The sequence below is a fragment of the Chiloscyllium plagiosum genome, unplaced genomic scaffold (genome assembly GCF_037043375.1).
Source record: "Chiloscyllium plagiosum isolate Xiang-an unplaced genomic scaffold, Cpla_swu_hap1 HiC_scaffold_2, whole genome shotgun sequence".
NCBI classification, from domain to species: Eukaryota; Metazoa; Chordata; class Chondrichthyes; order Orectolobiformes; family Hemiscylliidae; genus Chiloscyllium; species Chiloscyllium plagiosum.
The window spans coordinates 145,377,338-145,392,323 of NW_028270140.1; the positions used below are offsets into that span (position 1 = coordinate 145,377,338).

The 14,986-nt window shown below is 44.7% G+C and overlaps 1 protein-coding gene across 3 annotated transcripts in view; it reads right to left on the reverse strand.

Moving 5' to 3' along the window:
* Positions 1 to 14,986, reverse strand: part of palld (palladin, cytoskeletal associated protein) — a 570,384-nt gene that overhangs the window by 153,535 nt on the left and 401,863 nt on the right. The window lies entirely within an intron of this gene.

The window sequence follows — 14,986 nt, forward strand, 5'->3', positions numbered from 1 at the left end:
GGAAAAGCTCAGCAGGTCTGGCAGCATCTGTGGAGAGAAATCAGAGTGAATGCTCGTGACCCTTCCTCAGCCAACCCCAGCCTTGAATATACTCAGTGACTGCACAGTCGCAATCCTCTGTGATTAGGGAATTCCAAAGACTTAAAACTGCCTGAGTGAAGGAATTTCCTCTCATCGCTATCCTGAATAGTAAACTCTTTATCTCGGAACAATAATTCCCAGTTCTAGACTCTCCAACCAATTGAATAAAAAAGTTTTAGCATTGTTCCAACACCAGTCAAGCCAAACATTTAACTTGATTGAATTTTTTGAAGAAGTAACAAAGAGGATTGATGAGGGCAGAGCAGTGGATGTGATCTATATGGAATTCAGTAAGGTATTTGACAAGGTAGATTGGTTAGCCAGGTTAGATCTCACGGAATACAGGGAGAACGAGTCTGATGAAGTCGACTCTCCTGGTCCTCGGATGCTGCCTGACCGGCTGTGCTTTTCCAGCACCACACTCTTCGACTCTGATCTCCAGTATCTGCAGTCCTCACTTTCCCCCAGGGAGAACTCGCCATTTGGATACAGAACTGGCTCGAAGGTAGAAGACAGAGGGTGTTAGTGGAGGGTTGTTTTTCAGACTGGAGGCCTGTGACGGGTGGAGTACCACAAGGATCGGTGCTAGACCAATGCTTTTCATCATTCTCATACATGATTTGAATACAACCATAGAAGGCATGGTTAGTAAGTTTGCAGGTGACACCAAAATTGGAGGTGTAGTGGACAATGAAGAAGGTTACCTCAGATTACAACCGGATTTTGATCAGATGGGCTAGTGGGCTGAGGAGTGGCAAATGGAGTTTATCTTAGATAAATGTGAGGTGCCGCATTTTGGAAAGGCAAATCACACTAAATGGTAAGGTCTGAGGGGTGTTGCTGAACAAAGAGACCTTGGAGTGCAGGTTGTAGTTCCTTGAAGTGGAGTCACAGATAGTTAGGATAGTGAAGGAGGCTTAAGGTATGCTTGCCTTTATTGGTCAGTGCATGGAGTACAGGAGTTGGGAGGTCATGTTGCGGCTGTACAGGACATTGGTTAGGCCACTGTTGGAATACTGTTTGCAATTCTGGACTTCCTGTTATAGGAAGGATGTTGTGAAACTGGAAAAGGTTCAGAAAAGATTTACAAGGATGTTGCCAGGGTTGGAGGAGTTGAGCTCTAATCTAAACTCTAAACTCCAGCATCTGCAGGACCCACTTTTGCCCAGGAGAGGCTGAATAGGCTGGGGCTGTTTTCTCTGGAGTGTCAGAAACTATGGGGTGACCTTACAGAAGTTTATAAAATCATGAGAGGCATGGATATGGTAAATAGACAAGGTCTTTTCCCTGGGGTGGGGGAGTTCAAAACTAGAGGGCATAGGTTTAAGGTGAGAGGGGAAAGATTTAAAAGGGACCTCAGGGGCAACGTATTCACATAGAGGATAGTATATGCTGGGGCTGTTTTCCCTGGAGCGTCGGAGGCTGAGGGGTGACCTTCTAGTGGTTTACAAAATTATGAGGGGCATGGATAGGATAAATAGACAAAGTCTTTTCCCTGGGGTCGAGGAGTCCAGAACTAGAGGGCATAGGTTTAGGGTGAGAGGGGAAAGATATAAAAGAGATCTAAGGGGCAACGTTTTCACACAGAGGGTGGTACGTGTATGGGCCAGAGAAAGTGGTGGAGGCTGGTACAATTGCAGCATTTAAGAGGCATTTGGATGGGTATATGAATAGGAAGGGTTTGGAGGGATGTGAGTCGGGTGCTGGCAGGTGGGACTAGATTGGGTTGGGATATCTGGTCAGCATGGACGGGTTGGACTGAAGGGTCTGTTTCCATGCTGTACATCTCTATGACTCTGTGGTGGAGGCTGGTACAATTACAGCATTTAAAAGGCATTTAGATGGGCATTTGAATAGGAAGGGTTCAGAGGGATATGGGCCAGGTGCTGGATTAATTTTGGATATCTGGTCAGCATGGACGAGTCGGTCTGAAGGGTCTGCTTCCGTGCTGTACATTTCTGACTCTTTCACTGCATTATAGTTACAAGTTATGAACTCTTTAAATACTTATTAGGTCATCCTCATTATCATGCCTTTTAATTTTCTTCCCCAATCTATGTAAGACAACCCGTATCCCTCATTTGTATCTACTTCACTTTGTTTACATTTAAGACATTAGTTTTGTGCTTAATCAAACCACTCTCAAACTATTGATAGAAATGTCTACTGTATTATGATCACTCTTCCTCAGCCACTCCTTTAATACAAGATTAATAATTACCAGTGAGGAGAAAGTGAGATCTGCAGATGCTGGAGATCAGAGCTGAAAATGTGTTGCTGGAACAGCGCAGCAGGTCAGGCAGCATCCAGGGAACAGGAGAATCGACGTTTCGGGCGTAAGCCCTTCTTCAGGCCTTCTCCTGAAGAAGGGCTTATGCCCGAAACGTCGATTCTCCTGTTCCCTGGATGCTGCCTGACCTGCTGCGCTGTTCCAGCAACACATTTTCAGAGTAATAATTACCAGTATCTTATTGTAAAGTACAGGATCGAAAAGGACCTGTTGGCCAGTTTGTTGCTTTACATTCTAAGTCAGGAAACTACTTTGAATGCACTCCAATAATTTACCCTCCACATTATTACAGTGAACTTGGTTTGCTCAATTCTTTAAAAATTCATTCACGAGATGATGGCATCGCTGGCTAGGCCAGCATTTATTGCCTGACCCAGAGAACAGTTCAGAATCAACCGCAACGATGTCGGTCTGAGGTCACATGGAGTCATAGAGATGTCCTCAGAAAGATAGATTTTTGACAACCGAGGGGATGAAAGATTATCGGGGACATGCAGGAATGCAGAGTTGGGGTTAAAATCATATCAGCCACGAAGTTATAGAATAGCAAAGTAGGCTTAAAGGGCCGAGTGGCCTGTTCCTTGATCACACGTAAAAGGACAGCACAAAGTGTAAACTGACCTGCCCATAATTTGGCAAAATCTCTTCAGGATCACAAGGATAGCAAGAGGCGTACTGGTGTAGTACAGGGGTGTCTTTCTCAGTTTGCAGTGACCTGCATTGACAGAACATGGCAAATGGAGTGTTTTTGCATCTCTGACTCAACATATACTGGACCTGGCGCAGAGGGTAATTATTCAGCTTCATTAAAATCGGTTTGCGGTTTTCACGCTGTGGTAATGGGTGAGTCCTGCTGGTCTCTGTGACAACAGTAGGAGAGAAAGGATCAAAGAAGAAGAAGAGATGCCGTAAATAGAATTCAGTTTTTCTTGACTCATACCATAAAGCCCTCAATCAGCAAGGAGTTAGCACTGCTTTCTGGAAAGGGAGTTAGCGAAGCAAACGAGACATGGGCTGTCAAAGAAATGAACCTAAAACATCCACATTTGGATCAGGCCAGTGCATCTCTTAAAAGTCTGCAGAAAACACGCAGCACGCTAAACTTGTTTTAGCAACCAACTGCAGACAACAATCATGAAGGAATTTGGCAGGCTGGAAAGGTTTATTCACAAGCCTATTCTTGGATCTAGCATCAGCCTCGTGTATTCCCAATAAATTAGCTTGACAGTGCAAAGCCATTCCAGCAGCATTCCACACAGATTACTTGAAATACTTTGTAAATTTATCCTGAAACATCAACACGCTCCAAGGTTAGCTGTGATAACAGGCTTATTGGGACTGCAGTCCTGATTATACTGTTAGCTGGTGGAAACACAATAGCAATCAGCTGATTCAGCCAGTCACATGATTAACACGGTCATGAGCTCATCAATTCAGCTGTCACAGCAAACAGACAGCGGCCATTCCATTGGCTCGTCATGCCTGCACCAGCCCTTTAAACCTGCATCATTCACCAGGGCCAATCACCTGCTCTCCCCCCAATAAACATTACACACTACTTCTTGCCAAATAGTCATTCAACGTCCCTTCTCAATGCCTCAGTTGAACTTGCTTCCACCACATTTCCATTCTCAGTGTGTGAAAAAGCTCCAGGTCCTAACTTGTATGCTTGTACAGGCAGCTCTTTTACAGCTTAGTCCAGCGCTATCCCGCAATATTAGTGGAGCACTACATTGTTTTGATGTGCTAGCTGTTGACATGCTCAATTGATGTCTCATACTGAAGCCCTGCTTCATTGTCACTTGATTAGATTAGATTCCCTACAGTGTGGAAACAGGCCCTTTAGCCCAACAAGTCCAAACCGACCCTCTGAAGAGTAACCCACCCCTGCCCTATATTTACGCCTGACCAATGCACCTAACATTACGGGCAATTTAGCATGGCCAATTCACCTGACCTGCACATCTTTGGATTGTGGGAGGAAACCGGAGTACCCGGAGGTAACCCTCACAGACACGGGGAGAATGTGCAAACTCCACACAGACAATCGGAATCGAACCCGGGTCCCTGGCACTGTGAAGCAGCAGTGCTAACCACTGTGCCACCATGCCGCCCCTAAAAATTTGGTGGGGAGCATCGCTAGGAAGTTGTTGGCCCTAGTGGCATTATCCCTAGACCGATAATTTGGAGACCTGAGTTTGAAACCTGCTGTTGTAGATGTTAGAATTTAAATTCAATAAATTACTTGCTCCCGTCTACTGCCTTGGAAATGTAATGATGGCCATGAATCCTTTTGTTGATTATCAGGGAAAACCCCATCTGGGTCACTAATTCACTTTACGGAAGGAAACTGCCATCCTGACCTGGTCCGGCCTACATGTGACTCCAGACCCACAGCAATGCGGTTGACTCTTAACTGCCCTCTGGGCAATTAGGGTTGGGCAGTAAATGCTGGCCTGGCCAGTGATGCCCATGTCCTTGCCTCCCTCTTTGTGGGTTCAGAGAAACGAACACAAAAATTCAGGCTGGCATTGCCAGTGCAGGGAGAGAACTGCATTGTCCTTCAATGAGGGGGGGGGGGGAATATGAAGAATCTCTTTCTGTGTTGTACTTTTGAAGGAACAAAGTGAAGTTCTGCCCACTGACCCCTTGAGTATTTAATGCTCAACTATGATCATAAAAACAAGTTATCACAATACCCTTTGTGGGTGCCTGCTATGTATAAATTGGCTGTCCAAGTTTCCTTTACAACAATGATGTTTCACAGGCCGCAAAGCATACTGGGACATGCAAGCAAAGAGCAGGAGAAGGCCATTCAGCCCATTGAGCCTGTGCCACTGATCTGATATTCACTTCACTCTCACCCTCTTGCTTAACAAGAAACTGTACACATCTGCCTTAATAATAGTTAAAGACTTGGCTTTCATGGCCTTTTGAGGAAGACAGCTCCCAAGACTCTCAAACTTCAGAGAGAAATGTCACCTTATTTCTGATTTCAGTGGACAGCTGCTTATTTTTAAACAGCGACCCTTGCACATTCTCCTTGTGTCTGTGTAGGTTTCCAACGGGTGCTCTGGTTTCTCCCCACAATCCAGAGGTGTGCAGGTTAGGTGGATTGGCCGTTGGAAACTGCCCATAGTGGACAGGGACGTGGAGGCTGCGTGTGTTAGCCATGGAGAATGCAGGGTTGCAAAGGTCAGCTCTTCGGGGAGTTGGTTTGGACTTCATGAGCTGAATGGCCTGCTTCCACATTGTAGGGGCTCTACGATTCTTTTCTGAATCTAGTTCAAGATTATCCATAAGATGTAACACCCATCCTGAAGCACCTCAAGATCTTGCATATTTCAGTCAAGAATAGATTAGATTCCCTACAGTGTGGAAACAGGCCATTTGGCCCAACAAGTCCACACCGACCCTCCAAACAGTAACCCACCCAGACCCATTTCCCTACATTTATTCTGACCAATGCACCTAACACTCTGGGCAATTCAGCATGGCCAAATCATCCGAATGTGCAAACTCCACAAAGACAGTCACCCAAGGCTGGGAATCGATCCCAGATCCCTGGTGCTGTGAGGCAGCTGTGCTAACCACTGTGTCACTGTGCCGCCCTAGCCACTGTATGTGTGAACTCCATTGGATGTAGGCCTAACCTTCCCTCGTAGGAAAACAACCAAGTATTCATCTGATAAAACTTCTCTGACATTTACGTCTTTTAAGAAGGTGACCAATGCTTCTTTCAAAGTTTGTTCGCAGAGCATGGGCAAGCGTGGCTAGGCTAAGAACATATTGCTCATCTCTAATTATGCAAAGGGTATTGCTGAAGGTCTGAAGTCACATGTAGGCCAGACTGGGAAAAGATGGCAGATTGCCCTCCCCAGAGGACATTAGTGAACCAGGTAATTTTGTTGTAATCTAGAGTGGTTACATTGTCACTCTTAGACCAGCTCTTAATTCCAGATTTTACTGAATTCAAATTTCATCATCTGCCATACTGGGATTTGAACCAATGGTCCAGACACTAGGCTGTCTAGCCCAGTGACATAACAAGGCAAAAGTGAGGACTGCAGATGCTGGAGATCAGAGTCAAGATTAGAGTGGTGCTGGAAAGGCACAGCAGGTCAGACGAGGAGCAGGAAAATCGACGTTTCGGGCAAACGCCCTTCATCAGGATTCCTGCTGTGATTTTCCAGCACCACTCTAATCTTGACAGTGACATTACCACTTCACCATTCTTCCCCATACAGTGCACACCGTACTCCAGAGGTGGTCTCACCAGTGTCCTGTATAACTGAAGCATATCACCCTGACTCATCAATTCCCAGTTACTGCCTGTGTCTACACTTTTTGTGAGTTAGTGATCCCTTTAGATGCTTCTCAGAGCTCTGCAATCTCAAGCTATTCAGACTAAAAGCTTCTTAATTGTTCTTCCTGTCAAAATGGATCATTTCACATTTTCCCACACATTTCTTTAACTGCTCACTCAGCCTATCTTTTCTAGTCTCAATATGTCCTTTTCACAACTTACTTTCCTAGCTATCTCTGTGCGTCATCATCAGATTTGACAATCATATCTTCCATCTCATCATCCAAGTTATTTATAATAAATTGTGAACAGTTGAGATCCCAGCTCTGATCCCTGAGTTATACAAGTCATCCAGCGTGGAAAGAGACCCTTCAGTCCAAATAGTCCATGCCGAACATAATCCCAAACTAAACTAGTCCCACCTGCCTATTCCTGGCCCTTATCCTTTCAAACCTTTCCAATTCATGTATCTATCCAAATGTCTTTTAAATGTTGTAATTTTACTGCACCACTTGCTACCTCCTGCCCAGCTGAGAAGAAGGTACATTCTCTGCTTCCTGTTCACCAGATGATAGAACATAGAACATAGAAGAATACAGCGCAGTGCAGGCCCTTCGGCCCTCGATGTTGCGCCGATCCAAGCCCACCTAACCTACACTAGCCCACTATCCTCCATATGCCTATCCAATGCCCGCTTAAATGCCCATAATGAGGGAGAGTCCACCACTGCTACTGGCAGGGCATTCCATGAACTCACGACTCGCTGAGTAAAGAACCTACCCCTAACATCTGTCCTATACCTACCCCCCCTTAATTTAAAGCTATGCCCCCTTGTAATAGCTGACTCCATACGTGGAAAAAGATTCTCACTGTCGACCCTATCTAAACCCCTAATCATCTTATACACCTCTATCAAGTCACCCCTAAACCTTCTTTTCTCCAATGAAAACAACCCCAAGTGCCTCAGCCTTTCCTCATACGATCTTTCTACCATACCAGGCAACATCCTGGTAAACCTCCTCTGCACCCGTTCCAGTGCCTCCACATCCTTCCTATAGTATGGCGACCAAAACTGCACACAATTTCCAGTGCCTCCACATCCTTCCTATAGTATGGCGACCAAAACTGCACACAATGATCTTCTCTGTTACACCACAACTTTTACTTTCTATAATAAAGCTCTGATGTGAAACATTATCGAGGCTGGAGCTATTTTCCCGGGAGCATTGGAGGCTGAAAGGTGACCTTATAGAGGTTTATAAAATCATGAGGGGCACGGATAGGATAAATAGACAAAGTCTTTTCCCTGGCGTCGGGGAGTCCAGAACTAGAGAGCATAGGTTTAGGGTGAGAGGGGAAAGATGTAAAAGGGACCTAAAGGGGCAACCTTTTCAAGCAGAGGGTGGTGCATATATGGAATGAGCTGCCAGAGGATGTGGTGGAGGCTGGTACAATTGCAACATTTAAAAGGAATCTGGATGGGTATGGGCCAAATGCTGGCAAATGGGACTAGATTAGGTTGGGATATCTGGTCAGCATGGATGAGTTGGATCAAAGTTTCCATACTAACATTTCTATGACTCTATGACTCTAAATGCCTTCTGGAAATCTAAGAAGAGTACAATCACCAAATCCCCTGTGTCCACAGCTCCTATTAGTTCCTCAAAGAATACTAATATTTGACTTGATTTGACTTATGACTATTATATGTACCTAATTACAGTGAACAGTTCTGCTTTGTGTGCAGTACAGGTGGAACACAGGGTGATTGAACAGTGTGAGCAATACAAAGTTACAGCTGCAAAGAAGGCACGATCAACATTAGATTTGTTTGGCTAAACGTGAAATAGATCGGTTAAACATAATTTCCCATTCAGATATTCACTCTGCCTAATCACCTTGAGCCTACGTAAGCACCCTTTTAATATATATTCCCGATGACAGACATTAAGCTAAACGGGCTGATGTTTCCTGCTTTCTGTCTCCAACTATCCAGTCTTTTCCTGATGGGAATTACATTAATGCAAGTTCATTCTTTTCTCCTGAAATTAATGATGGCGACTTCCTGACACTACTCAAAGAAGAACGAGGGAAGGTTGACATCCTCTTTTACAAATATCATCAACAAAGGAGCAATTATCATCCAGCACTACAGAGAGCTGTTGGTGTACGTAATGATCACTGTTCATTAAAGCATTTTCACTTCCCTGTTTTGAAACACTAATCCCAATTATTGCAATGCACCGTCCCCCCGATGGGTTGGACTGGGTTGGCCAAGGTCAGAAGTCAGACAACACCAGGTCATAGTCCAACAGGTTTATTTGAAAGGACAAGCTTTCAGATAGCTGCCCCTTCCGAAAGCTTGTGATTTCAAATAAGCCTTTTGCCCTCTAACCGTTGACTTCTAACCTTGTCCACCCATCCCTGAGTAAGGTGGTTGATGCTTCCCAATGGAAAAACCGCTCTTGTATCTCAACAGGAGGCTACTTGTCAAACACAAAGAGTTACCATTACCCAGTTACTGTCAGACCATTAAATGTGTGAAAAGTGACTGTCTGGAGACAGCAAATCCAGACCCTGTCTTTTTCCCAGGGAGGGGAGTCCAAAGCTAGAGGGCATAGGTTGAAGGTGAGAGGGGAAAGATTTAAAAGGGACTCAAGGGGCAATTTTTTCACGCAGAGGATGGTGCGTGTGTGGAATGAGCTGCCAGAGGAAGTGGTGGAGGTACAATGACAATGTTTACAAGCTGTCTGCTTAGGTACATGGATGGGCTGGAATGTCTTTCACTGGAGCACAGGAGGTTGAGAGGTGACCTGATAGAGGTTTATAAACTAATGAGAGGTAAAGATAGAATTGATTATAGCTGTCTTTTCCCAAAGATGGGACATTTCAAGATTCAGGGGCACATTTTAAGGTGAGGGGAGAGAGATTTAAAAAAGACATAAGAGGCAAATGTTTTACACAGACAGTGGTTTGTATGCGGATTGAACTTTCTGATGAAGTGGTAGATTCGGGTACAATTACAACATTTAAAAAATATTTGTAGGTGAGGTTTGGAGGGATATGGGCCAGGAGCAGGTAGGTGGGATTATGTTTGGCATGGACTGATTGGACCATTATGTATGAATATATGACTCTATGAATAGGAAGGGTTTAGAGGGATATGGGCTAAATACTGGCAAATACTACCAGATTTTAAGATATCTGGTCAGGGCGGACTAGCCAGATTGAAGGGTCAGTTTCTGTGCTGTATAGATCTAGAACTCTAATTCAGGCTTGCTCCATAGTCATGTAACCTCAACAATAACTTGCTTTCATTTTAGAACGAGGATCGAACACATTGCAAGGAACATGAAGTGCCCAGGTTAAAGTGAGTGCACTTTCAGAGATGCAACTCCTCCTTGAAAACAGTCAGAAAGAGAGAGAGGTGGAACACATTGCTCCCGTTTCAACTTACGACAATAAAGAACAGGTAATCTCTCGGTGACTGCTCAGAACAATGCCCTTGGCCAATCAGAATCAAACTGCCTGGTTTAAATTGAAACACGTTTCAGCAGTTATCTACCAGTTATCATTGAACTGGTGCCTTCTCCACCCCTACTATTCAGGGTCCACTTGCCAACTAAGCAGTACGATAATTTCTTGAATATAAAAATGCTGTCACCCTTTACCTTGTAATTCTCACAAATATTCAAATCAGTCCAAGGCAAAAAGGTTCAGCAAAATACGCTTTTTAACAGTCTGAACTACCGAACAGCCATTTCTTAACCCAATTGCGAGGTGTAGGAAAGGCTTAGTATGCCATTCATACTTTAGACGTCACTAATGCACAGAGTTGGGCAAGGCAGCCGCAAACCCTTGTGAGAAAATGTAACTTCTAATTCCGTGGAAAACAAGATAACTTGATTCATGATGAGCAAAAGTGAGCAGCTCTCATGAAAAGCAGCTGGCCAAACCCTCCACAACCGTAAAGTCGTACATCGATTACAGGGTAGTTCCAAGTAGCTAATCAATGGCAAATGGGCCATTATAAAAACACAATGGCCCACACTTACAATTCTCTCAGTGACAGATAAAGCAGCACCAGCAAAGGACGAGAGCCTAAGACTGAGGATATGATTAGATTACTTACAGTGTAGAAACAGGCCATTCGGCCCAACAAGTCCGCACTGACCCGAAGCGCAACCCATCCATACCCCTACATTTACTCCTTCACCTAACACTATGGGCAATTTAACATGGCCAATTCACCTGACCTGCACATCTTTGGACTGTGGGAGGAAACTGGAGCAAACCCACACGGGCACGGGGAGAATGTGCAAACTCCACACAGACAGTTGCCTGAGCCGGGAATTGAACCCAGGTCTCTGGCGCTGTGAGGCAGCAGTGCTAACCACTGTGCCACCGTGCCGCCCATTATCCTGGCGCCATTCAAGTCTTGCATATCAGGGGAAACATTCAATCTCAACATGTCAATGGCCTGACCTGTGGCCCAGTGACACAGGCTCAGAAACGAGACCCTAGTTGACACCCACAGTATACGCTCAGCAATGAAGTGCTAGACATGTGCCTCCCATCATGTTGGCAATCATTAGAAATTACCCTCCGGCAGAAGGCCATTCAGCCCATCATGGGGTGGGACAGCCAAAAAGCAACTACCCAGCCACATCATGAATTGGATGACACCAAAGTTGGTGGGTATAGTGACCTGTGAAGAAGGTTATCTAAGGGTACAGCCGAATCAACTGGGTCAGTGGGCTGAGGAGTGGCAGATGGAGTTTAATTTTGGAAAGACAAACACAGTTAATGGCAGCGCCCTGGGGAGTACTGTCGAACAGAGAGACCTAGGAGAGCAGGTACATGGCTCCTTGAAAGTGGCATCAAAGCTTGGTGCAGAAAGCATTTGGCAAGCTTGCTTTGAGTACAGGAGTTGAGATGTCATGTTATGGCTGTACAAGACATTGGTAAAGCCATATTTGGAGTACTGCATACAACTCGACTTGTTATAGGAAGGATGTTATTAAATTGGAATGGGTGCAGAAAAGATTTATATGGATGTTAATGAGACCGGAGAGTTTCAGTTTGAGGAGAGGCTGAATAGCTGAGGCTACTTTCTTTGGAGCGTTGGAGGCTGAGTGGTGACGTTATAGAAGTTTATAAAATTAAGATGGGCATAGGGGGAGTAGCTTTTCACCAGGGTAGGGAAGACCAAAGCTAGAGGGCATAGGTTTAAGGTAAAAGGGAGTGGTGCGTGCATGGAATGAGCTGCCAGAGTAAGTCGTGGAGGCTGGTACAATTACAACATTTAAAAGGCATCTGAACAGGTACATAGAAGGGAAAGGATTAGAGGGAGATAGGCCAAATGCAGGCAAATGGTTCAGTTTAGGAAATCTGGCTGGTACAGACGAGTTGGGACAAAGGGTCTGCCTCAGTGCTGCATGACTCTAATTTCAAGCTCTTCACTGAATAACAGAATTGTTATGGGGCAGAAGAAGGCCATTCAACCCATCAGCACTAGTTTTATTGCTGAGTGTCAATTTACCTTTTCCCCCTGTCCCGGTACCTGGTTTTGGGTCTTGACTCACTGCCCTGTGGGTTATGGTACCAGAGGCATACATCCCTGTGACGATGCTGCCACTTTAAAAAGGTCATTTTGTCCTATTTTGTTTTTTTTAAAAGAGGTTGTAAAGGCAAAGATGCAGAAAAGTCTGAGGGGTAACAGCTAAACTATGGAAGGCGAGTGATCAGTTCTGCCAATTCAGGACTTTTCTAGTTTGTTTCAGCTGTAGCACTCGCAAAATGTGAGAGTCCAGGGGAGTTGCAAGATTCAGTAAAGGATTCCTGACAAAATTTCGCTCTCTCTGGATGTTGTTCCCTCCTGCCTATAAGATTCTGTGTTGGAATTTCCTTTTTTGTCAAGGGGTGTGTCTATGGGATGTTACTGTATTGGAACAGTTAATTAATAATAATTATCGTATTGGTTTGATTAAGTTTTCCCATAGTTAAGTTACTCTAAATTACACTTTCTTTAGTGTTTAAATAAATTCTGTTTTGCTTAAAGCCGAGTGGTTTGACCGGCTGCATCACACCTGGAATATCCACTTCACATCTTCCTTCAAAGTAAGCAAAGTTAGGGTCTGGGCTACCTTCCATTAGATATTTTGAGGGGGGGGGGGGGAGGGGTTGCCCATAGCAATCCCAAGTATTTTATTTTCAAATTGTGATGCCAATTGACTGTCAACCACATTGCTGTGGGTCTGGAGTCACATGGAGGTCAGTCCAAACAAGGATGACAGATGTCCCTGCCCATAAAATAAGAAAATATGAAAACTGGGCAGGCCTTTACAATAATCGCTGGTTATTTTGTGTCACTGTTACTGTGATTAGTTTTCAATTCCGGATGTATCAAGTGAATTTAAATTATGCCAGTTACCAGGTTGGGATTTGTGTCCCCAGACCATTAGCATTAGCCTCTTGTTTACAAGCCCAGTGACATGAGTAGTCCACTTTGTCCTTCGAGCCTATTTAATAAGATTACGCCTGATTTGATTTTAACCTCAACTCCACGTTCCTGCATATCCCCGATAATCTTTCACTCCCTCAGTCAGCAAGAATCTATCTATCTTTACCTTAAAAATATTGAAAGGTTCTGCATCCACTGGCTTCTGAGGAAGGGAGTTTCAAACACTCACAACCCTCTGAGAGAAAAACACGGTTTCCTCCTCTCTGTTTTACATGGGCGTTCCTCATCTTTAAGCTATGACCCCTGGTTCTCAATTCTTCCCACTAGAGATCAGACAGCATGACGTGGCAGGGATGGGTACAAAATGCTGCAGTTGCTGTCAGCAAATTTTTTAAAAAGTACAAAATCAGGGAAAGAGTTTAAATCATCACTCATAATAAGTCAGACGGCCAAAACACATTGACGGAACATCTGAATGATGATGTCTCTTCTCAGACATAATGCAGAAGCCACATTTAAACAGGATTAACCCTTAATCAGCATTACAGCTGTACTGTCACTCACCTTAGAGACAGCTTTCATTTGGACTCGGCAGATTGAGCTATCTGCTGCTTGGATTGTACTCGTCAATATCCAGAGAGGACACAAGCCACCTCTGCTCCTCCTCAAGTGCAGCACGGTGGCTCAGCGGTTTGCACTGCTGCCTCACAGCACCAGGGACCTGGGTTCGATTCCAGGCCTAGGGCGACTGTCTGTGTGGAGTCTACATGTGCTTCCAGTGTCTGTGTGGGTTTCCTCCGGTGCTCTGGTTTCCCCCCACAGTCCAAAGATGTCCAGGTTTGATGAATTGGCCATGCTAAATTACCCATAGGTCCCAGGGATGTGCAAGTTAGGTGGATTGGCTATAGGGTGATAGGGAAGAGGGGCTGGGTCTGGGTAGGATGCTGTTTGGAGAGTCGGTGGGCTGAATGGCCTGCTTCTGCATGGTAGGGATTCTATGGATTCTAAACTGGAACAGGACATCCGGAAGGCTTGTCTCATTGCAACCGAATCTGATAAAGTTTCCTTTTCTTAGGAATAACCTCTGAACCCTTCTAATATAAAGATATGTTGAAACATCTGCAGAAAGATTTTCACCATGAGCCAAACAGCAATGAATTGCAGTGACAGAGATGATTAAACATTCTGAATTGGTGACAAACCTTTTAATGAAAATATTCATGGGACAAACAAGCCTTTGTCCCTTAAGTGGGTATAGTGCGGTGTAAGAGATGCCAAGACTCAAGGGTCTGAGTTATAGGGAGAGGTTGCACAAGCTACGACTTTTATCTTTAGAGTGCAGTAGACTGAGGGGGGATCTTATAGATAGGGTGAATGCACTCAGTCATTTTCCCAGGGTTGGGGAATCGAGGGCACCAGGTTAAGGTTAGAGGTGAAAGAATAAAAGGGAACTTTTTTTTTACACAGAGGATGATACGCATATGGAATGAGCTGCCAGTGGAAGTTGTTGAGGTGGGAATATTAACAACATTTAAAAGGCATTTGGACAAATACATGGATAGGAAAGGATTAGAAGGATATGGGGAGAAAGTGAGGTCTGCAGATGCTGGAGATCAAAGTTGAAACTTTATTGCTGGAACAGCACAGCAGGTCAGGCAGCATCCAGGGATGCTGCCTGACCTGCTGTGCTGTTCCAGCAATAAAGTTTCAACTTAGAAGGATATGGGCCAAGTGCAGGGAAATGGGGTTAGCGTTGATGGACATTTGGGTAGGCATGGACCAGTTCAGGCTGAAGGGCCTGTCTCTATACTTAGGACTCTATGACTCTAACTTTCTAAATTAGTCA